General features: G+C 47.4%; 2 pseudogenes; both read right to left on the bottom strand.

The window, feature by feature from the left end:
* LOC119620352 (tRNA-splicing endonuclease subunit Sen15-like) overlaps positions 1 to 24,452 on the bottom strand; it is a 30,804-nt pseudogene extending 6,352 nt beyond the window's left edge.
* A 314-nt stretch (positions 24,453 to 24,766) lies between these two features.
* LOC140708748 (E3 ubiquitin-protein ligase LNX-like) lies at positions 24,767 to 25,787 on the bottom strand (annotated as a pseudogene).
* Between the last annotated feature and the right edge of the window lie 434 nt (positions 25,788 to 26,221).

The raw sequence follows: 26,221 nt of genomic DNA, 5'->3' as shown, positions 1-26,221 counted from the left end.
CTGGGATCCCTGTCTCCACTGGCCGCTTCAGCAATGCCCAGACCACCGCTCTGCCCAGTCAAGGAACCTGCCCTCTCCTCCAAAAGGAAGCTCCCCTGCCCTCAGGGAGGAGCCTCCCTCGGGAAGGGCTGATGCCAGGCACAGTGGCAGCCCAGGAGGCTTCCCCCTCCCTCATAGCCCTCTTGGAAGGGACTGATCCTCCTCTCAGGGCTCCTGCGCACTGGCAACATCCCAAGCCCTGCCCAGGACAGCACCATCAGTGCAGCTCTCAGTCCCCCGCCCCAGCCATTTCCATCAAGGGGTGGGTATTACCTGTTAAACCACTGTACGGCATGAGGCAGGTCTAAGGGGCGGAGATGAACTTGTGTGCTTTAACTAGTGGTTAAGAGGGCAGCTCTGATCAAATCCCGGCTCTGCTACTTTTTAGTGACATGGCCTTATAACTAAGGCCTGGCCTGTGGCTGAACCTCTCTCTGAACCTCAGTTTCCTCCTCTGTAAAGTGGGAACAATAGTATTGCTTATAAATGGCATCAACCAAGGTGCTTGGCTGTAAGCAACAGAGACCAACTCTGCTCAATTCAGCAAAAAAAGCATTTCTTAAGAGAGTATTGGGTGCACACTGGTGCCAAAAGACAGGCACAAGAATAGAATATTCCTAGCAGCACCATTCAAACATCAAATGCCCATTCACAATAGAACAGGTAAGCCGGCTATGGCCCTTCACACCAGACAACATGGAGGATGGAGAAACCTCAGCTACGTACCGCAGCATGGATGACTCTCACCCACACTGAATCAAAGAAGCCAGACACGAAAAGAGTGTGCTCTCACTATATCATGCTGTTACTACAAAGCTCAAAAACAGGCAGAACCAGTCAAGAGACCCTGAGAGAGTCTCCAGGGTGCTGGCCCTGTTCTGTTTCTTGGTCTGGGTTCTGATTACAAATGAGTGGGTTTGCTTTGTCAAAATTCATTGAGCTCCACACTTAGGATCTGTGATCTTTTCTGATGTATCTGATACTTCAATGACAAAGTTAACTTTGAAAAAAAGCAGGAGGCGTGTTTGGTTGTTCATGGATGCGCTGGGAGAGTCAGAGAGCTAGGCCTGAGAGCCAGAGTCCAGAATACTGCCCCTAATTCTTTTTCTTTCCTTTTCTTTTCTTTTCTTTTTTTTTTTTTTTTGAGACGGAGTTTCTCTCTTGTCACCGAGGCTAGAGTGCCATGGCACCATCTCAGCTGACTGCACCTTCCACCTCCTGGGTTCAAGCGATTCTCCTGCCTCAGCTTCCCGGGTAGCTGGGATTACAGGCGCCTGTCACCACACCCAGCTAATTTTTGTATTTTTGGTAGAGATGGGGTTTCACCATGTTGTCCAGGCTGATCTCGAACTCCTGACCTCAGGTGATCCGCCCGCTTCAGGCTCCCAAAGTGCTGGGATTACAGGCATGAACCACCGCGCCCCGCCAACACTGCCCCTAATTAAGGCACAGAGCTGGTTCAAGGGAGGAAAGGTGGCAGGCGTTGCAGCCAGAGGGGCTGGACTCAAATCCCAGCTCTGCCAGTCCTTAGTTATGGGACTTTGGACAACTCTCTGGGTCCCTCTGAGTTGTGTCCTCATCTGTACAATGGGGTGCCAGCCCACAGCTATCCCACCACTGTCCACACCAGCACTGCCTGGGAGCCCTGACCACACCTGGCAGAATGGATCCCGGATGGTGCCTGCCCCTTCACAGGTGAGCTCAGGGTGAGCACATCTGATTGGCCAGCCCTGGGCACGTGACCACACTACACCCTGCAGCATGTGGGAGTCAGTGTGGAGTTGCGTGCAGGGTCTGGCTGGGGGGTTCCATGGAGCCCCAGGGTGGGCTCTACCCCGCAAGATTCTGATTTCCCTGATCTGGGGAGAGTCTGGAATGTGGCTGTTCTTTTTAAGCTCCCCAAATTATTCTAGTGTGAGTCAAAGTTGAGAACCACTCCCCTGAATCTTTATCTTTGAATCCTAAAAACTTTCTAAAAGGAAAATGACCCCAGAAACTTCGAGTTTCTGTCCATTTGAATCTGGTACTAGGATACCTCCTTTTAAATTAACCTTATCTAGCGCCATCTAAGCTCAGAAAATGAAGCCATTGTGGGATCATTTGCCAAAGGACTTGTTGACATCTGTTTTTATTCTTTTTTCTTTTGTTTCTTTTCTTTTCTTTTTTCTTTTGTTTCCTTCTTCTGTTTCTTGATCCAAGTGAAATCATAAAGTCTGTTTTTAAGTGGTACTTAAGCAGTTAAAATATGACTCAGTTTCACTCCACTGAAACTGCTTTAAATAATTTCCAAACAAGGTGAAGTTAGGAGTAAATAAAATAGTCATGTTTGGGAGCATGAAGGAGCCGGCAGCTTTTGACGGTCTGGTGATCAGCCAGCCATGCAGGACCAGGTCTCAACTGTCTTTGGGTTTAACGGAGCATTAAAAAGGAGTAAGGAAATGGGGTGGAGGAAGTCAGCTAATTCTGGGAACAAAGCTAAGATTGCTGTGACTGGGGACTGGTGAGTTCATCAAATCTTTCTTGGGTAACTTTGGCCATGCTTTTTTTTCCTCTGCAGAGTCTGAAAAGGCTACCTGCTTTAGTTTCCTGTGGTTGCTGTAATCATTACCACAAACTTGCTGGCTCACAACAACACAAATGTAATGTCTCACTGTTCTGGAAGCCAGAAGTCCAAAACCAAGGTTTCTGCAGGGGTATGCACTCTAAAAGCTTGAGGGGAGGATCTTTCCTGCCTCCTCCAGCTTCTGGTGGCTCCAGGCGTTTCTTGGCTTGTGGCCGCATCACTCCAATCTCTGTCTCTGTCTTCACGTGACCTTCTTGCCTGTGTCTCTATGTCTTCTCCTCTTCTCTTACAAGGACACTTGTCATTGGATTTGGGACCCACTTGGATAATTCAGGGTGATTTCACCTCAAGATTTTTCATTGTATCTACAAAGACCCTGTTTCCAAATAAGGTCACATTCTGCGTTTCTGAGATATAGACATCTTTTGAGAGGGTCATACTTCAGCCCACTCCACTACTTTTGCTCAAAGGATGCTTCTGCATTCAACTTAGATTCAGCATCCTGATTCCACAAGTGTACTTTGGCCTAGCTCTGGATTTCAGATTTGGCAGGGCCGAGGTCCTCGAACCCCAGTGCCCAGGTCAGCGGGGATCATTTACCATGCACATTCTGATGGAGTAAGTCTGGGCAGAGCTCAAGATTCTGCATTTTCAATAAGCTCCCAGGTGATGCCAACAGAGCTGCTGGCCAGGAACCTCCCTCTGAGCAACATGTCTGGTGACTGTGGGAAATATTCAGGTCCCATCCTGGTGATCCTGATCCAGACGCCCGTTCTCTCCAGGCAGCCTTCAGATCCCGTTCTGAACCAGGGCCAGCAGCCCCTGCCCTGTGCTCAGGAGCAAGGCCTGTAGGCCAGGGATGAGCCAAGCTGGCCTGAGCCTCTAGCCTCTTCCTAAGAAGGGTGCGTCCCAATCCTGAAGTTTGGTTGGGAATTCCAGTAGAATCCATGACCTTTTAAGAAGCATGTACACTCTCCTAGCGCCCTCCCTCTTACATGTCACCCCTCAGTCCCCTCTCTCCCTTGTCGTCTGATAAGTTCCCCCTTGGGTCCTCAGACAAGCCACGGGGCCCTGCCAGCTGCCTCCTGGCTGGATGTAACCCAACCTCACCAGATGGTGGGGATGGCCCAGGTGAGGCACAGAAGGCCCACCTCCCTCTAGCCAGGCCCCAAGTCAGCAGGGCCACCAGCACAGGGACAGTGAGACCAGCTGGGGAACTGGTAATTTTAAGTGGCTGCCAACAAATCTTGTCACTTCCTCAGCTGTGAAGTCTGAGAGCCCTCGGCACTGTGGCAAACACAAGCCACTGTTTCCAATGGTCGGCGTGAGAGGAAGAAAGGGAGACCCCGTGGGGGAGAAGAGGCCTCCCCTGCCGGCCTGCGTGGGGCTGAGGAGTGGGGCAGCGACGGGGGTGATGCAACCACAGCTGAGTGACTCAGCCAGGGTCCGCTCTCTCACATATGGTGGCCAGGACCCAAGATCCCACCTGCGGCAGGTGTCCCTGAGGGCAGCTGACACCTCAAAATAAAACTTCAGATTGCTCATGCAACCATGAAAAGGAAACAATTTATTACCATAAAAGAGCGATTTCATGTGACCCCAGCAGCCTCTGGCTGTCTGTCATCCTGATCTGACGTGAAATGGATTTGCTATTATCTGCAAACAACCACACATTCCTTTAGAAGAAAGTCAACTCCACCGAGGATACATGACTTGTTTGTTTGTGGTTGGCTGTGGCTTTGACTTTCCCCACCACGCTGTTTGCCTCGGTTAATGACCAGCCGGAAATGCCCTGCCTCCTGTTTGGCTGATGAAAACGCTGACCTTTCCAGGAATGATTCCAAACCAGGCATCTGTGGACAACTTACCTCATCCCTTTCATTGCTCCCCACCACGCTGCATTCCCCAAAAAGGAAGTAGCTATTTTAGGCAAGGGAAAATGAGATGGCGGGACTTTCCCCAAAAGTAGGCATGTGCCTGATGCAGGGTGGAGGAGCTTCATGCCCTGTGGAAGGAAGACACAGCGTCATCCATAGACGTTACCCATGGGTCCAGTCCATCCATCGGTGACTTATGGGCAAAAGGGAAGGAAGAAGATTGATGAACAGCGTTCTTTGCTATTAGGCAGAACTGGCCCAATGGGTGGCAGTCACAGAGGGGCGGAGACCAACTCCACAAAAAGAATTACTTCTGCAAGTAGTGAGCGTCCTGTCACAGAGGTTATACGAGCAGAGACAGGATGAGGGGACTGTTTCTATTTATACTCTATTAGGAGGAGTAGAAGTGGACCCTGACCTTGAGGAGCCTAAAATTTTTCTGCAGAGGCAGGTGGGACCTGATACGGCAAGTGAGTATAAAGGCCTGCCTTGCCTCACAGGGCAGCTGGGGACCAACCCAAACAAATCCAGCATGCGGAGGAAGCAGAGACCTGAGGATGGTCTGGAGCCTGTGTGCGGGACTTTCTGTCACTTGCAAAGTCCTGGCTGGTACACTGAGGAGCACTGGTTTGTATGGCTTTCTTTCCGTGATTGGAGTTCAACGATGGGAGAGCAGGGAGATGTAGTTTGAGCTTCTGGGGAATGATAACATCTGGATCCTGGCAGGGGAAGAAAAGCACATGCCATAGGATCAGAAAGGTGCCCAGCACAAGGCTCTCTGTGGGAGGGGCCCAGGTGCTGGCACCTACGTGACTGAGGGCTTGTAGGAGAGGAGGGAAACTGCTTTGCAACAGCAGGGGACCCAGGTGGCGTATGTGTGGGGTATGTCCCAGTCACCTTAGGGGAGGGGAGCATTGAAGGGTGTGCTCAGGAGCCATCTCTTCCCTGAGTCCTCACTTGATGCAAACAGCCTAGGATCAGACTTCCTTGAATTCTAGCTCATCTCCCAGGGAGGCGCTACTACAGCCAGAAGACTGCCTGCAGGACCTGGTGGGGCTTCAGAACCCAGGGCACCCCTACCACATGTTATCAATGACTTTGCAGTACTGTGATAGTATGTCATACCACGTCATACACAGTAACAAGGAGGGAGACTGGCAGAATTTTGAAGGCATCCTTCCTGTTAGAATTTCAACTACCTCCATACCCAGTACGAGAGAGGGAAGTAAATGCAGTGGAAACCTGATTTTTTTGTTTTTTCACTCTGTTGCCCAGGCTGGAGTGCAGTAGCATGATCTCGGCTCACCGCAACCTCTGCTGCCCGGGTTCAAACGATTCTCCTGCCTCAGCCTCCTGAGTAGCTGGGATTACAGGCATGCGCCACCATGTCTGGCTAATTTTGTATTTTTAGTAGAGATGAGGTTTCTCCATGTTGGTCGGGCTGGTCTCGAACTCCTGACCTCAGGTGATCTGCCCGTCTTGGCCTCCCAAAGTGCTGGGATTACAGACATGAGCCGCTGCACCCAGTCCCTGATTTTTGTTTTGTCAGCAAACTCACTGTTGAGGGTGGGAGCAGCCTGTGATATCAGTAGGAGTCCATTTGTGAAACTGAAACTTTGTAACAAGAACTAAGAGAGTTATTGAGAAGTGCTTTGAAAATGATCCAAGGAAGCTTTCCAAAGTGACTCTGTCCCTGGGAAGGGAGGAAGGGACCATAGTATGCCTGTATCAGATGTCTACTGCTGTGTAACAAATGACCCCAAAACTTAGTGGCTTGAAATGACAATGAACATTTATTATTTCATAGTTTCTGTGGGTCAGGAATTCAGGAGTGGCTTAGCTGGGTGGTTCTAGCTCAGGGATTTCATGGGGTTGCAAGTCAGGATGTCAGCTGGGGCTGTGTCATTGGAGGCTCAACTGGGGCTGGAGGATTTACCTCTGAGGTGGTGCACCCACCTGCCTGGCAGGTTGGTGCTAGCTGTTGGTGGGAGGCCTCAGTTTCCCACCACATGGACTCCTCCACAGAGCTGCTTGAGTGTCCTTACAATATGGCAGCTGGCTGCTCCCGAGTAAGTGATTCAAGGAGAGCAAGGCAGGAACCATGTCTTTTATGGCCTAACCTTGGACATCATTTCTGCAGTCCTACTGGTTGCCAGATGGGTCCTAGTCAGTGAAGAGGGGACTCTCCAGGATGTGACCACTGGGGCTCACTGGGCGGCATCTCAGAGCTGCCACCATGCTTCTGCGTGGTTGGCCCATCTGGAACACTTAGTCTTCACTCACTGGGTTTGATTCAAGAACAAAGAGTTAGAAATTCTTCACCTTTTGAATGTAAGGAAGTAGGCTGACCCCTCAAAGTGTGCCAGACAAGCCATTTTAAGCACAGTTGGGTGAGATGCAAGGAGGAAGTCTGCGTTCGCTGCTTACCTGGAATGTTTGGTGCCTACTCATGCTTTCTATCCACAGAGTCTCACTGACAGTGTGTCAGCCTTGCATCCCATCTGCTCCATGTGGGTCCTGTGGAGATGCTGGTCAACCTATCCCCTGGCTTTGGGGGCGTGTGACCCATGTCTGGCCAACTGTGGTGCCCCATTTCCCTGCCTACAGTCGTTGATCCAAGAGGAGGCTCTCTCTTACTCTGAAATCATGAGCTGAGGGTTTACCGTGTATGCCTGAAGCTATCAGACAATGAAGAAAGAAGACAGAGAAAGAGAGAGATTTGAGTACCTAGGTCCAGCTATGACTGAAGCTAGCAAGATACCCATCTTTGTTCTCTGAAATTATGTAAGAAAGTAAACTCCCTATTTGGAATTTTGCTTGTTTACTTGTGCTTAAGTTAACTTGAGCTGGAATTTCATCATCACAATTAAAAACATCCTAACAACTTATCCCTTGAAAATCATGTGCTTTGTAGCAGTAACAAACAAATGAAGAGCAGATTTCACTTGATTAAAGCCTGACTAGACCAATGATCCATACCCTGCTGTCTGCAGCCTACAGAAACCGTCCTTCCTCCACCACCAAAGGAAAAAAGCTAACAAAAATTAGAAGAAACAAACGGACCCGAAGCAAGCCACAGCCGTCTCCTGGTTGCTGCCAAACGCGCCAGCACTGAGCTGACCCTGCCCGGATGGTTTTCTTATCACCCTGGTTGTCCTCAAGCTCTGTGAGCGTAAAGACTGTGTTTTCTGTGTTTTCACAGCCAGCTTCATATGGGAGTTTACAAGCAGATATTCAAAAGTGACTCCTTAAATGGACTAAAACGCATAACGCTTGTTTTTAAACTAATAGCCAATGTTTAATGAGTCCTAACTATGTACCAAGCCTGAGGCTGAGTGCTTTACCTGCGACAGCTCACTCAATCACCATGAATGGAAGGTGGTTTCTATTATTATCCTCATTTTACAGATGAGAAGACCGAGGCCCCAGCAGTCGGTGATTTTCCCAACGTCACAGGCTCCTGGAGCTCATCTGAATGCTCCCACATTTTACTTGTTTATTTCACCCTGAAATATTGGCATTGCTGACACGCTATAGGACTTCAATTCCTTTATGATGGAAAAATGGAAATAGATATCACCCACTACCATCACTACACACACACACACACACACACACACACACCCCTCTCTCACCGTCCTGGCCAAAGGCCTGACACCAAAACATGGTGTTCTCTCTGTGTTATTAGCCATTACCACCCATAAGGAGCCCTAGCGATGTTCTTTCCGAGAAGGCCCAGGGTACAGGGGGTGGCATTCATGGAGAGCTCAAGTGCCCGGCGTGGCATTTCACAGGCCACTTGTGCATGTCTAATTGTGTTTTCTGTGTCAGAAGGGCGGGCTGTGTTTGTCAGAGGCTCATTAGGACCCTGGCCAAGGGGTTGTTTGTGATTTCAGGGCTGGGTGAGGAAAGCGCAGGGTGAGGGTTTCTGTTCCGAATGGACCTCCTGCCGAGCGCTGAGTCAAGGTTGCCAGCCAGCACCAGCCTCCCCTCCCCCCTTTTTCAGTTTGTTTTCCCCAAGCGTCTGTTTGTTTTACTCCTGCAAACAAAAGTCAAAGAGAATATATGGCTCCCAGTGGGTGAAGGAAGCAGATTTTTCTAGTCCTTCCAAAAGCCCTTTGCACAGGGAGATTGAGCTGAGTCAGAGCAAAGAAACCCTTCACCTCACATCTCTGGGCCGGCGATGCCAGCCAAGAAGCCGGGAGATCCTTGTGCACTCCTGTCACAGCTTACCACAAGGCCACCACGTCCCACTTGGGTCCATGGGTGGTATTGTAAGAAGTCCTGGTGCTTTGCCTGCAGTGAGGGCATCCAGCCAGTAGGTGGACTGCAGCAGTTTGCACAAGACCAAAATAGCAAGGCCCTTGAGCCCTATCTTAAGCCCGAGTAAATGTCAGCAAGATTGATCTTTTCCAGTCATACTTTGTGTCATGTTGAACAATCTACATAGAGCAGCACCAAAACAAGGTGACATTGAGAGATTACCAGGCTAAAATTAATTACAATTAATGTATGCTTTCAATTGTGGTGAAATATGTATAACACAATATTTACCATTTTAATCCCTTTTATGTGTACAGTTCAGTGCCATTAAGTGCATTAACATTGTTGTGGGACCATCACCACCATGCATTTCCAGAACATTTTTCATCTTCCCAAATGGAAACTGTACCCATTAAACAGTAACTCCCTTTCCCGTCCTCCCCCAGCCCCTGACAGTTACTGTTTTACTCTCTGTCTCCATCAATCTGACTACTTTAGGTACCTCGTATAAGTGAAATGACACATTTACCATTTGTTCTTTTGTGACTGGCTTATTTCACTTAGCACAAAGTCCTTAAGGTTCAGCCATATTGTAGCACGTGTCAAAATTTTGTTCCTTTTTCTTTTTTCTTCCTTTAAAAATTTCTTCCTTTATAAAGTGGAATGATATTCCATTGTATGTGTAAACCCTAAGTATCTGAGACAAGTCTCAATCAGTTTAGAAGTCCATTTTGCCAGGGTTAAGGACATGCCCATGATTACAGCCTCAGGAGGCTTCCAGGTCATAGGTGGATTCAAAGATTTTCTGACTGGCAGTTGGTTGAAAGAGTTTAATCTAAAGATCTGGAATCCATAGAAGGGGAGTGCATGGGTTAAAATTAGGGGTTGTGGGTTGTGGAGACCAAGGATTTTATTATGCAGATGAAGCCTCCACGTAGCAGGCTTCAGAAAGCATAAATTCTCTTAAGGTCTCTGTTTTAATGTTAATATTGGTCAGTTATGCGTGAATTTCAAAGTGGGGAGGGTAAAAGGAGGCATGCCTGACCCCTTATTCCCATCATGGCTGGACCGCCAAACAAAAATTTTGTTTTTGTTGTTGTTTTTTGAGACAGAGTCTCACTCTGTTGCCCAGGCTGGAGTGCAGTGGTGCAATCTCGGCTCACTGCAACCTCTGCCTCCCAGGTTCAAGCGATTCTCCTGCCTCAGCCTCTCAAGTAGCTGGGATTACAGGTGCCTGCCACCATGCCCAGCTAATGTTTGTATTTTTTAGTAGAGACGGGGTTTTACTGTGTTGGCTAGGCTGGTCTCGAACTCCTGACCTCAGGTGATCCACCCGCCTTGAATTCCCAAAGTGTTTGGATTACTGGTGTAAGCCACTGCGCCTGGCCTCAGATTAACTTTGGAATGCCCTTGGCCAAGAGGAGGTCCATTCAGTTGGTTAGGGGGCTTAGAATTTTATTCCTGGTTTATGTATGGGTATACTGCATCTTGTTTACATATTTAACTGTTAATGAACATTTGGCTTGTCCCATCTTTTTGCTATTTTGAATAATACAGCTATGAATATTGGTGTACAAATGTCTGTTCAAGTCCCTGCTTTCAATTCTTTTGGGCATATACCCAGAAGTGGAATTGTTGGGTCATGTTGTGATTCTATGTTTACTTTTTTAAGGAACTGCCATACTATACCTGACTAACAATTTTGATTGATACATAATCATATTATGGGGTCCACATGATATTTGGATACATGCATACAATGGGTAATGATTGTGTCAGGGTAACTGGGATTTCCATCACCTCAAACATGTATCATTCCTTTGTGTTGAGGACATTCCAAATTTTCTGTTCTAGGTAATTGTGAAATATACAATGCATTATTACTGATAACTGTAGTCACCGACTGTGCTGTCAAACACTAGAGCTTATTCCTTCTATCTAACTGTATGCTTGTATCCATGAACCAACCTCTCCATCCCTTCTCCCTCCTACCCTTCCCAGCCTCTGGTAGCCAGCACTCCATTCACTTCCTCTGTGAGATCCACCTTCTGAGCCCCCATATAGGAGTGAGAACATGCAGTATTTGTCTTTCTGGGCATTATACCTGGCTGAATTTAATGTCAATTCAACACATATGTATTACACATCGACCGTGTTGCCCAGTGAGACCCGGAGCCCCCACGGAGTCCACAACATAGACAGAGAAACCCTAGATGTGTGGGACTCTAAAGGCATGGGAAACCCAGCCCTCCTGCCACCTGTAGCTGGAACAACAGCAGGGCCCTATGAGCCCTGGGCCCTGGGCTTAGCTGGGAGTCTCCCACAAGGGTGGAGCCCAGACATCAGAAGAAGACTCAAAAAGGAGTTCTTGGCCAGGTATAGTGGCTCATGTCTGTAATCCCAGCACTTTGGGAGGCCAAGGTGGGTGGATCACCTGAAGTCAGCAGTTCACAACCAGCCTGATCTTCATGGTGAAACCCCGTCTCTACTAAATAGAAAAAACTTAGCCAGGCTGAGGCAGGAGAATCACTTAAACCCGGGAGACAGAGGTTTCAGTGAGCCAAGATTGCACCACTGCACTCCAGCCTCGGCAACAAAAGCAAAACTCCGTTTCCAAAAAAAAAAAAAAAGAAAGCAGTTCCTTTCTTTCCCACTGGCCTGGGCTTGGGGCCTAAGAGAGACCCTTGAGGGAGCTCACGCCAAGCCCCAGGAGGACACTGCTGCGTGCCTAATAGTACCAGAACTTCCTCCGTGGGTGGGGTCGCAGGCAGCCCTGAATGACCCTGGGTTACAGAGCCCCACTGACAAGCCCCAGTCCCATCAGGTCTATAGAAACCACTCCACACACCTTAGCTTACCTGTGTGGCAGGCAGGTATCACTGGGCCACAGAGGGAAGGGTCAGCGCTGAAGGAGAGTGGCCAGCTGCCCTAAAGGGGGGTCCTCTACAGCCAGGTAAAGTGTTTTGCTGGACTTAGCCAAGGGCAGAGGGTCAAATGGTCCCATACACAAAGCAGTTCGTAAAATGAGTCAGACAGAAACCAGGACTCCAGTGCTCACTGTTCTTCTGGGACTCAAGCGAGACACGGTCGCACCAGCTGTCTAGTGATGCTGAAGGAAGGAAGATCACTCCCCCTGCTTACTCCCTCCAGTAACTGGGCTAGGCATGGTGGCTCACGCCTCTAATCCCAGCACTTTGGGAGGCTAAGGTGAGTGGATCACCTGAGGTCAGGAGTTCGAGACCAGCCTGGTTAACCTGGTGAAACCCCGTCTCTATTAAAAATACAAAAAACTTAGCTGGGCATGGTGGCGGGTGCCTGTAATCCCAGCTACTTGGGAGGCTGAGGCAGGAGTGTCACTTGAACCCAGGAGGCAGAAGTTGCAGTGAGCCAGGACTGCCTCATTGTACTCCAGCCTGGGCAACAAAGCAAGACTCTGTCTCAAAAAAAAACAAAAAACAAAAAACAAAAAAAACCCCTCCAGTTACTGGCACCCCACAAGCAGCCCTGGCTGCGTTGCATTTCATTTTAGTGTTTGTTTATTTATTTATTTATTTATTTATTTATTTATTTATTTATTTTTGAGGCGGAGTCTTACTCTGTTGCCCAGGCTGGAGTGCAATGGCGCAATCTTGGCTCGCTGCAATCTCCACTCCCTCTGGGTTCAAGTGATTCTCCTGCATCAGCCTCCCAAGTAGCTGGGATTATAGGCGCCTGCCACCGTGCCAGGCTAATTTTTGTATTTTTAGTAGAGACAGGGTTTTACCATGTTGGCCAGGCTAGTCTGGAACTCCTGACCAAGTGATTCACCCGCCTCGGCCTTCCAAAGTGCTGGGATTGCAGGCATGAGACACCACACCCAGTGTGTTTATTGTATTTTATTATGCTTTGATATCCTGAGTGTTGGCCACTTGTAATGTGGCCACCAGCTATACTCCACTCCCCAAAATGAATCACCCACTGCTGCCCACTTCCTGATTCTTAAGAATGAAAGGGAGGGGGACCACGGCCAAATGGACCCTTTCATCCCTCCATCTGTATCTTCACTTCGTTCATTGTCCCCTGGCCAGCGTCATTTGCAACTGAGACACAGACACTGAGCCTGGCCACCCCACCAGCCACCTCATTTACCACCTTGAGGGGATGCAGCACTATTTGATGTGATAAAGGCTTCTTAAGCAGCTGGGAGTTTGGAGGTCAAGGTAGTAACTTCACTGCCAGCTCACATCCCAACAGCACTCTTGGGAGGTGGGGCAGGCTCAGCTCCTGCAGCCGGGGAGCTGTCCATTGATCCAGCCTCTGAAAAGTGACTCACTCACATGCCGATTGGACTCTGGTGCCTCCCAGAAGCAATAAACAGCCTGGTCTCTCTCATCTGCAGGCAGCGTGCTCATGATACAATCAGAGCTTTGCAGGCAAAATTTCCTTTTCTCCAAGTACGTCTGACAGGTGACTCATCCTCCATGATCCAGTTAACCTAAACACACACAGGCATGGAGATAAAATCCTAGGGTTCCCTAAGAGGGTATAGGAGATAAGTACAAGAAAGAGGAATGGGAGAGAGATGAGGGAGGGGTTTGATTTTCACTGTCACAGCCACAATAAGACACTCAAAGCCCCTGGGGGTGGGAGTATAAGGTGCGCATCTTAGGGCCGTGTCACTGGCACACAGATAACTCAGATTTCCCAGGGAGCTTCTTGAATCAGAATCCTTGTCTGCTAGAATCAGATGGTGTCTTTGAGATTGTCCATTCATCCCTAGAGTCACAAATGCTGGCTGAGCTCTTACTGTGTACAGATGCTGTGCTTGGCACTTGGGGGCATATGGACATACTTGGAAATGGATTCAAGCCCACAGTTTAGCAAAGGAAATAGAACTATAATAAAAGGTAGAAAACTATCATTGTCCAAAGAGAGGTACAGGAGCCTGACTTTGAATGTCTGAATGTGGCAGACACCACGGTGACCTTCCCAGGCATTCTTCCCTTCCTGCTGACAGAACTCAGAATCCTGATCCTACTCGGGCAGGAAGTTGAGATCTCTAGATTTCAGAGAAGGAAGTCCCAGTCTTGGAGAGGGGAGCTTGAGATCCAGTTCTAGATGCTGGAAATGTCCCAGAGGGTTTTTGGGAAAGACATTATTGCAGCCATCCCTGCCTCCTGGCTTTGAAAGTTGTATAATAATGGCTGGAGCCGCAGAAGCCACATTGTAATTAAAAGGTAACAGTTTTAAAGACCAATAAGCAACACTATGAGGATGATGGAGGAGAAGGCATTGGTCTTCAATGACTCCATGGGCAGTTGAATCAATGCCTGTAGCTGCCCATCTCCCAACTTCTTAATATATGAGGGAAATAACTCCAGACATTATGAAGCCACTGTTGGGCAGGTTTTCTGTTACTTGCAGCCAAAAAATTCCTGGCTGTTCCATTTGGATACTGCAGGGGTATGGAAAAAGGAGAAATTAATTTTCCGTTGAATGGATTAGGGAGAAATGGGTTGAGAAGCATGTAACTTAGGCCTTAACAATGATTTGTATTTTGAAGGCTGGAGAAGGCATTCAAAGGAAAAGGTCATCAGATGATGATGATGATGATGATGATGATGATGATAGCATCATTTATTTGGCATCTACTATGGTCCCAGTGGTGTTCTAAGACTATACACATGTATTATCTCATATAATCCTCAAAGCAACCCAATGGGAGAGATGTTATCATGTGCATTTTCCAGAGAGAAAATAGCTTCAGAGGAGTGAAGTAATTTTCCTCTTAAGTTGAAGAGACAAGGGTCAAGCTCCACCCTGACTCTGCAGTCTTTATTTATTTATTTCAAAACAGGGTCTTGATTGTCACCCAGGCTGGAGTGCAATGGTGCAATGGTTCAATGGAGTGCAATGGTACAAAGCCTGGATCTCCTGGGCTCAGGTGATCTTCCCACCTCAGCCTTCTGAGTAGCTGGGACTACAGGTGTGTGCCACCATGCCCGGCTAATTTTTGTACCATGCCCAGCTAATTTTTGTATTTTTTGTAGAGACTGGGGTCTATGTGTTGCCCAGGTTGGTCTCAAACTCCTGGGCTCAAGCTATCTGCCCACCTTGGCCTCCCAAAGTGCTGAAATTACAGGTGTGAGCCACTGCGCCCAGCCTGGAGCTTTGTTCTTAACATCCACCTCTTTATCGCCAATCTGAGAATGTGTCCCAGATAAAGTGGTATCTAATTCAAGACCTGAAGGGTAAATAGGAATTGGAGGGGCAAAAGTTGGTGGGGGAGGGGCAGTAGGTGGGGGGAGTTAAAGAGAAAGCACCAGAAACGATGTGAGCACGTGGTTGTTCCTTACAGCACTGTTGGAAAGAAGGATTGGCCGTGACCTAACTGCCCATCGACGGGAGAGGGGGTAAATGCAACACAGTGCAGCCACACGACGCAATGTTGTGCAACTGCATAAGAGGTCTGTATCAGTCCGTTCTCACACTGCTCTGACGAATACCTGACACTGGGTAATTTACAAAGAAAGCAGGTTTAATTGACTCACAGTTCTGCATGGCTGGGGAGGCCTCAGGAAACTTACAATAATGAAGAAAGGCTCTTCTTCACAGGGCAGCAGGAGAGAGAATGAGTGCCAGCAGGGGAAATGCCAGATGCTTATAAAAACCATCATACCTCGTGAGACTCACTCACTATCACAAGAACAGCATGGGGGAGACCGCACCCATGATCTGATTACCTCCACCTGGTCCTGCCCTTGACACACAGGGATTACAATTCAAGATGAGATTTTGGGTGGGGACATAGCCAAACCATATCAAGGTCTCACAGAGACCTCTCTTAGGAGATCCCTACATAAGAGGTTTCATCTTCTCTGCATAAGAAGATGTTCACAGTGGACAAATCCGGAAAGCTTTCCAGAATATAGCGAGAAAGTGAGGCGCAGAGTAGCGTGTCATCAAGCTACTTTTTGTGTAAAACGGGAGGGGGAGACAGAGAATGAGGGTCTATTTCTGTTTGCTCACATATGCGTAAAATCTCTAGAAGGAGAAACAAGAAACAAAGACTCTACATGTTGGGGACGAGGAGGAAGGGAGAGTCGTTACTGTGCAGTGCTGCGTTCTGAGCCATGTGAATGCTTGCCTATTGGAAAGATAACAATAAATAAAGGTTAAAGGGAGAAAGCACAAGGCAGTGGGGGGAGCTGCCCAGAAGCTCTCAGCAATCCTAGAGAGTAGGAAGTAGAGGTGCATGGAGGGAGCTGGCACAGCTGCAGGGAGAAAGTGACACACCCACATTACAAGCGTGGACTTTATACAGAGGGCTGGGGAACCAGGATGCTCTTTTATTTATTTGTTTTACTTCTTATTGAGGAAAATTTCAAACATGCACAGAAGTAAAAATAATAGGATAATGAACCTCCACATGCCCATCATTGAGCTTCAGCAATTATCTGCAAATGATCAATATTATTTCATTTATTCCACTTGCCCTCCCCCTACAAAAAAATGAATTTTTTTAAAGCAAATTCCAGACACCACATAATTTCATCTATGAATTTTTGTGTATGTACCTCTGCAAGAGCTCTTTTTCAGATATAAGCTCAAAACCATAACCACATCTGAAAAAATTCCAGTAATTTATTAATATTGTGAGGTATCCAGTCAGTATTTGCATTTCCATGATTGCCTCCTAAGTGAGTGTTTCCTGGTTGGTTTGTTCATTTCAGGCCAGTTCAGGACCCAAACAGGCCCACGCCTTACAGTTGGTAGACATGGCCCTGAAGCCTCTTTGGGTCTGCAGGTTCCTCACCCTCTTTGTTCTTTCCTCCAGGAAGAAGTCAGGTAATTTGGTTTCAGTCCCCTGCATTTCGTGTGTTCTCTTGTCCCACATGCTCTCCATAAACTGGGAGATCCAGAGGCATGGCCCCAGGTTCCCAGTTTTGTCTTTCTTCTTTTGCAAGACAACTTCATGGATGGCGCTGAGCATCTGGCACCAGGCACCTCCTCCTGGTTCCACCCTGAGTGCATGATGTCTGGCGCCTCTCTTTATGGTACTGAGATCCATCTGTGGTTTCCCATGTGGCTGGCCTCAGGGTTTTGGCAAAAGAGAGTGTGAGCAGATTTGGATTTGAGAAGGTCCTTTGTTGCTACCACTTGGAGAACTCAGATTCCACCTCATTCTCAGGACTTGGGGGCAGGGGCCACCCTTCTAGGCCTGGCCTGAGGAAGTGGCTGCAGGGGTCACTTTTTTTTTTTCCCCTGTTGTTTTGATTAATGACTACTTTTCTTTGTTCTTTTGAGATTTGACTGAGAACTTCCAATCATATCTATATGATGGAGCTAAGCAGAGACCAAAGAAGGGAAACAGTCCAGCAGCCTCATTTATATTTAGTCAGTTTTAAATAACAAAGGCTATCTCTTATAGCTGGAAGGGGGAGTCCAGGAGCGTTACACTGTGACTTCCTGCAGAGCAAGCATCTTCCTTTGTGTTCAGCCTGTAATTGGCTCTTTTCTTTCCAAAATCCACTACTGTTATGAGACTTGGGATGTCACTTTTCTGGCCGGAAACATCTGTGGCTTGTGGCATCTTTTGCCCAAGTTTTGCTCAAACCCACTGGGCTCTTTCTGCTCACTCTCTGCAGTCAGAAATCACTGGTTGGTTCATCCCCACAATTGTCAAAGGCAACAAATAACTCAAAAGAAAAACTTCCATGATTCTGAAAAACAAAACAAAGGATCAGCAGTGTTCCAAGCAAAAAGTCAAAAAAAGATTACTTCAGTCTTCCATAAGTTCAGTCCACCCAGTCAACTCTTGTGTACCATCTTTAAAGTTATCAGAAATCTGCACTTGAGGACTATAATCCATCTTTTGAAGAGGATCAAAACAAGACAGTCTGTGAATATCAAAGTGTCCTAGGGTAGTCACAATCAAAAACATGATTGATAAAGAAATTTGATCACCTCTGTGGTCTACATAACCTAACACAATAACCCTAATTATGATTGAAAGCACATACTCAGACATCAGGATTTTAGAAATCCATACCATTTTGAAACACATATTAACATTATTCACTAAAATATAACTTGAAGAAGACAAAGACCACTTTATTTTGACAATTTCATGTGACTAAATATGTCAAATAATACTGTTTACCTTTCCTTTGGATGCTCCAGGGGTCAGAAAAGACAATTTTGAAGCTAAAATTTGATTTTTGGAAGCCTATCAAATGTGTTAAAGGTTTACAACACTTGACATTATGAAATAGAATTCCAGATTACCATAAGTCACTTATTTAGCCAAAATGATGGCTCAAGAAAAGAAGGCAAAAACCTTTACACATTAAGAGAGAAGACTTAGCTTTCCAAACAATCTATCTCTTGTCTTTCCCTTCTTTTTTTGGTAGTTTATTTGCAAGGCAAACAAAAATCTTTCATCATCATTTAACATTACCTGAAAATCTTAATCAGTATGACCATGAGCTGAGATTCTCCTAATCCTTTTATAATCCATTACCAGTCTGTTAAAGAGGAGGTCAGTGCCCTGAGAAACTTGTGCTTTTATTCCAATGTTCAATTTACAGAAAAACCAAATAATGCCCTTTTGAATTTAGTCAATATGTTCACACACAGAATTTCTTTTTCAAGATTAGTCTTTAAACACCTCCCATAACTTGTTTAAACCTTTAGCTTTATCTTATCTAATTGAAAACAATCCTTTAACCCTCTAGACTAGGCAAAAATTTACATTCCCGTGCTGCCTTATGTTCTTTTACTAAAGACACATTTTACTTTCCTTACACTCTTTGCATGTAAATCTTCTTTTAAGCAGTCTCAAATTACGTGTTATAATGGTAACTCTTGGCAATTTTTAATTTTGGTGTAAAGCCTCGTAAGTTATTTTAATTATTTCCTAGGTGCAGATAAGGTCTGACTCTTTCCAGTATGGACGTGGTTAACTCTGTACATCCCTAGGCCCTACCAAACTGGAAAGCAGGAAAGTTAAATAATTTTCAAAAATGAAAGAAGCAGTTTATAACCTTTAAAGCATTTAGCAAACCTAATATCTGACCTGCATAATTTGGACCATATGGCTACATTTTGAAGATATTTTATTTTTCAAAGATCAAAGTCACTTGAACTAAAAGATATTACAGCTTTATCTTTCTTTCAAAATATTTGATCTAGGCACTTATGTTTCTTTAAGCCAGTCAATTAGAGCTCTTTTTTTTTTTTTTTTTTTTTTTTTAATGTGTCACACCTGACAAGAAAAATGCAGAGGCTCTAATAGCCACCTTGCAGGCTCACAAACCTCAGAGTCCCCAAGATACATGACAATGATGGGCATCTCAGGTCTTTCCTCCACCATGTCAAGAGTCAGGGTAAAGGCCGGGCGCGGTGGCTCAAGACTGTAATCCCAGCACTTTGGGAGGCCGATCACTTTGGGCAGATCACGAGGTTGGGAGATCAAGACCATCCTGGATAGCCTGGTGAAACCCCGTCTCTACTAAAAAAATACAAAAAAGTAGCCGGGTGAGGTGCTGGGCGCCTGTAGTCCCAGCTACTCAGGAGGCTGAGGCAGGAGAATGGCGTAAACCCAGGAGGTGGAGCTTGCAGTGAGCTGAGATCCAGCCACTGCACTCCAGCCTGGGTGACAGAGCAAGACTCCGTCTCAAAAAAAAAAAAAAAAAAAAAAAAGAGTCATGGTAAAAATCATCATATTCTCTGCTCCTCCATGAGTTCAAAAGCTAGAAGTATTGAAGTATTGTCCATTTGGTGTGGCCAAGGTCAGGTAATAAGAGATTTAAAAGGATTTCTTAAAGAGGAGGGCTATGGTTAAAAGTTAACTTTTGGGAGTCACTTTCATCTTTGAAAAATAAAATAGCTTCAAAATGTAGACATATGATCCAAATTATGCAGATCAGATATTAGGTTTTATATAACTACACAAACAGACAGAAGAAGATCCAGTAGTTGTAAAATTTTTCATTTGCCAGTCTCCTAGTTGGATTACTGGCCTTGGGGTGGAGTCCTTCAAGAACCAGGGCTAGGAAAACATGTGGTTTCTAAACCCTAATAAATAGGCCTAGCTGGAAGACAAAAACAAATTTTGAGAGGGATGCATCTGCCTCTAATCCCTGGAGTTCTGTGAAGAAAACAGAGGTTTTTCCCAAAACAGGCTCCGTGGCACCTCATCCATTTTCCCAAGGAGTCCCAGCCATCAGAAGTTCTTGTGGGGCCTCTCATGTGTGCATTAAGAGTGGTAAGACAAAAATGAAGAAAAATCGTTCAGTCGACTGACAAGAATAAAACCTTTTTCCAGAAAAACAAGATCCATGAAGAGAAAAGACATTAAGGCCTTTTAAATATACCTATAGCATGGACATCCATCTTTAATTAACGTGAACTATAGCTTGGAGCTTGGATACCCATTTTTAATTAAGTTGACTTTTTTTTTTTTTTTTTTTTTTTTGAGATAGAGTCTTGCTCTGTCACCCAGGCTGGAATACAGTGGTGCAATCTTGGCTCTCTGCAACCTCCGCCTCCTGGGTTCAAGCGATTCTCCTGCCTCAGCCTCCTGATTATCTGGAATTACAGGTGTGCACCACCACACCTGGCTAATTTTTTTTTTTTTTTTTGAGATGGAATCTCGCTCTGTCGCCCAGGCTGGAGTGCAGTGGTATGATCTCAGCTCACCTCATGCTCCGCCTCCCAGGTTCACACCATTCTCCTGTCTCAGCCTCCCAAGTAGCTGGGACTACAGGTGCCCACCACCATGCCCGGCTAATTTTTTGTATTTTTAGTAGAGACGGGGTTTCACTGTGTTAGCCAGGATGGTCTGTATCTCCTGACCTCGTGATCCACCCACCTTGGCCTCCCGAAGTGCTGGGATTACAGGCGTGAGCCACCGTGCCTGGCCTAAGTTTTATATTTTTAGTAGAGACAGGGTTTCAATATGTTGGACAGAATGGTCTCAATCTCTTGACCTCGTGATCCGCCTGCCTCAGCCTCCCAAAAGTTGACTTTTAACCATAGGCCTCCTCTTTAAGAAGTCCTTTTAAATCTCTTATTACCTGACCTTGGCCACACCAAATGGACAATACTTTAATACTTCTAGCTTTTGAACTCATGGAGGAGCAGAGAATACGGTGATTTTCACCATGACTCTTGACATGGTGGAGGAAAGACCTGAGATGCCCCTCACTGTCATGTATCTTGGGGACTCTGAGGTTTGTGAGCTTGCAAGGTGGCTATTAGAGCCTCTGCCTTCTTCTTGTATTTCCTTTCTCTTTTTTGGACTTCCTCCTGGTCCCTATTGTAAAAGACTGAGGTGGCCACTTTTAGGAGGTTCTCTAAAGTACTGTCTCGTCCTATAACCAGTTTCTGTAGCTTCCTCCTGATATCAGGGGCCACCTGTGTGATAAACTTATCCTTTAGGATTAGCTGTCCCTCGACTGAATCAGGAGCTAGAGAGATGTGTTTTACCAAGGCCCGTCTTAGCCTTTTCAGGAAGGCAGTGGGATTCTCATCTAATACCTGGTCTATCATGGCAATCTTGGAGGAATTGAGAGGCTTAGTCCTGGTTTTTCATAAGCCCTCCAGTATGCACACCTGAACGTGTTTCCTCTTCCATTCTCCCATTTCATCATTAGGGCCCCTTCAGGGTCCTCCAGTGGTGCTGCTATTTTTCCAATCATATAAATCTCATTCTCTTGCCTGACCCTATATAAGATACAAAGTTCATCCCCCAAATTCTCTACCACTTGCAGGGTGGCCTGCTTTTCAATGGTGGTCAGGGATTGATTCAAAAGTAACATGACATCCTTCCAGGACAGCTCAAATATTTTGATTAAGTTCTGGAAAGCCTCTATATCCCTGTCAGGGCTGCCTGAAAACTTGCCAAGATCCCCCTTAATTCGCCTTAAGTCTTGTAGAGAAAAGGGGACCTGTACCTTTAAGTCTTGTAGAGAAAAGGGGCCATATTCACCAGGCATCTGTTGTAGGGGCATTTGAGACTGGGACCTGCCTAAAATGAGGATTCCTAGGCTGCGGCAAGCTTCAGAGAGAACCTGGATAGGGAGGAGCAGAGGCGGTTGATTCTCCTGCTGGAGGTACTTCTGGGGTTTGCTTCCCTGGAATTGCCCCTTGTAGCTTCTCCTGAGATGGCCAGTAGGAGGGCTGAATCAATCCTACAACATCAGAAAAGTCTGGGTTACCCTGCAAGGCAAAGAAGGCCTGCACATATGGGACCATGGACCATTTTCTCCTGCATTTACAGAAAGGCTTCCTTCCTGAGGCCATGCTTCTTTTCTGTGCCTCAAGGTGCTTGGCACTAAGTTGTCACCCAACGAAACAACAAGAACGTTTTTACCACAAATTTATGTACAGATACGAAGGCACACTTGGCTTCTGTGCTACTCTTAACCTTCTATTTTAGACTTTTGATGACTAAGCCAAATGCTCATTCAATCCAGTAATACCTCTGGTTTGCAACAACATCCTTAACTTTTTTTTTTTTTTTTTTTTTTTTTTTTTTTGAGACCGAGTCCTGCTCTGTCACTCGGGCTGGAATGCAGTGCCGCAATCTCAGCTCACTGCAACCTTTGCCTCCCGGGTTCAAGCGATTCTCTTGCCTCAGCCTTCTGAGTAGCTGGGATTACAGGCACCACCATGCTGGGCTAATTTTTTTGTATTTGTAGTAGAGATGGGGTTTTGCCATGCTGGCCAGGCTGGTCTTGAACTCCTGACCTCAGGTGATCCACCCACCTCAGCCTCCCAAAGTGCTGGCACAGATGTGAGCCACTGCAACTGGCAACATTCTTAACATTTAACATTGTACATAAAGAAGAAATAGGAACCTTGACATCCTGAAAGAAAGAACAATAGGAAAGACTGGAGGTCCTAGTGCTGACACTGTAACAGGTGGTCAGGGACTGGAGTTAATCCAGGGGCCTTTGAATTAGGCCAAGGGATAGCCTTGGTCAGATACCCTCAGTTGCCTCAAGACCTCCTTCTGTTCCCACACAACGGCTAGATCTCTGTGAAAGAAAACTGGGTTGGAACAAAGCCAACATTCCCAACATCCAAGAATAATGGAGGACTGACAGTGTACTCTCCAGCAAGCCTGTCCTCTGTGTCCTAAGTCTGGCAGCCACACTAGTTGCTTTTAAGTGGCTGATAGAGGCCTGGTATTTTTCTTTCATTTTGACTATTGTGGAGTTTAGAGACTTTGAAAAAAGGATAGAAAGATTATATCTGCTTTTACTCACCCTTCTGCAGATCCTGGACAAGCCCTCCAAAATGTTATGGGATCCCTGAGGTGTTGCTTTTCTGGTCAGAAACCTCTGTGGCCAGTGGCACCTTTTGCTTGAGTTTTGCTTGGACCCTCTGGGCTCATTCTGCCCACTTGGCCTGGCAGGCTGTGCCAGCTCACATTACTAGCCTGGATCCCATGCCTGGCAAGGGCTAGCCAGGCATGGAGCAGTGAGGGGTGTGTGAGTGAATGAGCATGGGATCTGGTCACTGTGTACAGTCAGGCATGCTGGCTGCTGCAGCAAGGTGGGCAGCTCCAGGTGCCAGCATGGGTACAGGCTCTCTGTGAGGCTCCAGCTGGACCAGGTGCAATGCAAGCAGCTTCCATGGCTGCCACTGGGGGACATGGTGGTCCCTGGAAGCTTGGAGACTCCAGGAACTGCAGGGTCCCAAAGAGCGAGTCACAGCCTGGCTCAGGGAGCTCCCAGGTCTGGGATCACTGAAGGATTACAGCTCTTCTCTCCTTCTCCTCACCTGCAATGTCTCAAACAAGGGGCGATGTTCAGCTCTGTTTGTGTTATAGCCCTTTCAGATCTGCCATTCAGCAGGTCTCAAGTTCTTGTCCCACATCCAGGAAGAATAAGGTATGTGGACAAGTGGAGGGTGAGCAAGGTGAAGAGGAGCTTTATTGAGTGATAGAATAGCTCAGAGGAGGCCCTGGAGTGAGTAGCTCCTTCTGCAGGCAGGTCCTCCCATCGTTCTCTGAAGTTCTCAGCAGAGAGGAGACCCTGGAGTGGGTATCTCCTCTCTGTAGCTGGTTCTCCCAACATCTACTCAGCTCTGGCTGATCCTGGGGTTTTTATGGGCCTCAGAGGGAGGAAGTGTGTGCCAATTGGTCCATGGGCAGCCATGGGTGGGTCTGGAAAAGGCACCACAAGTTCCCACTCTGGTCCATGGAACTGGTAGCCTGGTCCCTAGCCTCCCGGCCCTCCCTGGCCTGAAGGTAGGGTGTCACCAGAGACTCACCCTCTTCCACCCAGGAACCTATTTGCCTCCTGCTGCCATTCATGGTGGCCAAGTTGTAGGTGCCAAGGGGGAACCTGCAGGCCAGCACTGAGTCGCCCTTTGCACCCCATTGGCTTCTCTCCTATGCTTGTTGGTGCCCAACGTTTGGAGATGGCTGAGGCAGCAGGGGACTGGCATGTCAGCATTGCACTGAGTGTGTGCACACCTGGTCAGGCCTTGACAGTGCCCAGGCTTGGCCCCAACTTTGCTCCAAGATCAAAGTGGGCACCAACAGCAGGGAGAAGCCAGGTACTTCTGAGCCTGCTAGGGCAGGGGGAGCCTTCCTGGGCCCCCAAGAGTGCAGGGATACCTGGGTCCACAGCAGTGGTTTGGATGGACTGCAACTGCACCTGGGTGGGGGGATCCCTGCCTGCTCCATGGCCCAGGAGGCCCAGGTCTGCAGCCATGGTTTGGGCAGTTGTGGCTGCACCCAGGGAGCTCCTGCCCCACCAACTTAGAAGGGACGGGGCTTCCACTAGTCTCAGGCTCCCACTAGCTCCAGGGAGTGTGCAGTCCCAGCTGTGCCTCCCTGCTGTAGTCGGAGTGAGGGCAGCAGCTGCTCCAGACAGCCCACCACTGCCATCGCTATGACTGATAAAAACTGCTGGTACTATCAGGATGCAACATAGGCCAGCAACTTCCCAGAGCAGAGATGTGGGAATCAAACATGCCACCACGTAAGGAGCAGCATTTTTCAGAGCTGGACACTGGGTCATAGTGCAGCTTTCTACCTTCTTGGCATTGCATGAGTCCATACAGTGGCGAAGAGGGCCAGCAATACCTGAATCAGATAAGCAGCACTTTCTGGGCTGCCATACTGAAGGTCATGTCCATTGATGGCTAACACAAATCATTCTCCTCCAGCTGACCATGTCAATCAGCCACACCACCATCTAGCACATTGAAGATAAACACCCCAGGCTCATCCACCTTGCACACCAATTTCATTCCAAGCTGTTCCTTGGGGCTACTTTTGTTGCAAATCACATGACAGCTGTCATCCTGGGGTCTGTAGGCACCCAGGGTCTGTCCACTGTTCCTGCTGCAGAACTTCTGGTTGTGCAGCGTGGTCAGTCACGGCACCTGGTAGGGCTGCTGCAGGAGAGGCAGGGCATAGTTGTGAGAGACATTGCTAATGTCCATCCTGTGGACGTTTAGGATGATGTCTTCTGGCAGTAGTTGGCCATCTCTGGCATTTACCCCATCATGATAAATGTGTTGGATGATACGGACCAGCGAGGTTTCACTGCCTCCCATCAGCATAATGGAGAGGCTTTCATTGGGATCCACTTGATTGATCTTGATGCTGGTAATTTCACCATCTGGGATCAGGTGGTACAACCTTGGAAAGACTTCAGGGGTGGTGACGTTTTCAGAATTTTCCTTGCCCTGGTTAGCTCAGTTGGCAACTGCACTCCCACTCTTTGTCCTTTGAAGAACACTCAAAGCTCGATTATTTTTTAAAAAGATCTGTTTCTAATTGTCCTGTGATGACCGATGCTGCTGGACAGCTTTCCTATGTGGTTGTACCGGTTGCTGGATTGCTCAAAGGGCTGTGCCGTAGTTTGGTTACTCTGGCCAGAGTCCCCTGGGCTGATTGGTGGCTGACTGTGCTCTGCCAGGCACATAGGCAGGGTTGTCTAAGCCAAGCTTGCCTGTCATTAAGGTGGTGGTGGCAGCTGCAGAAACCTCTGGGGAGGGTGCCGTGGCTGTGAGGTTCACACAGCCGTCTGATCAGCCATCTTGTGAGCACCTCTTCCCGTCTTTTTTCAGGCCATAGTGGGAGGCCCTTTTATGGTGAGTAGAAGTTCCTGACAATGTACAGCATTGGGGGACACAGAGAGAGGAGTGATAATTTTCAACAGGGAGTCAGAGTGGCTTCAGGGGTAGACAGAAGAGGAAATATTTGTGAAATTAGAGAGAAAGAATGGACATCATGTGGCCAGGGACCAGCTGAGCCACAGAGGGAGGACTGGCATGCCCAGCGTGGTGGCCCTCCAGCCCCCTCTAAGGTCACAAGGCAGGCATAGAGGAGGGTGAGGTTGAGAGGCACATGGCAGGTCCTGCTCCGGATGCAGGGAGTCTGAGAGCCCAGGGTGTGGCCAGGAGGGATGTCTAGTGGAAGCTGGGTGGCCAGGGCTGACCTTCAGAAAAGAGGGTCTCATGACGGGGAGGC

Source organism: Chlorocebus sabaeus, chromosome 16, assembly GCF_047675955.1.
Source record: "Chlorocebus sabaeus isolate Y175 chromosome 16, mChlSab1.0.hap1, whole genome shotgun sequence".
NCBI classification, from domain to species: domain Eukaryota; kingdom Metazoa; phylum Chordata; class Mammalia; order Primates; family Cercopithecidae; genus Chlorocebus; species Chlorocebus sabaeus.
Note: the sequence above shows the minus strand (reverse complement) of the source record. Positions and strands in the feature narration are given on the sequence as shown.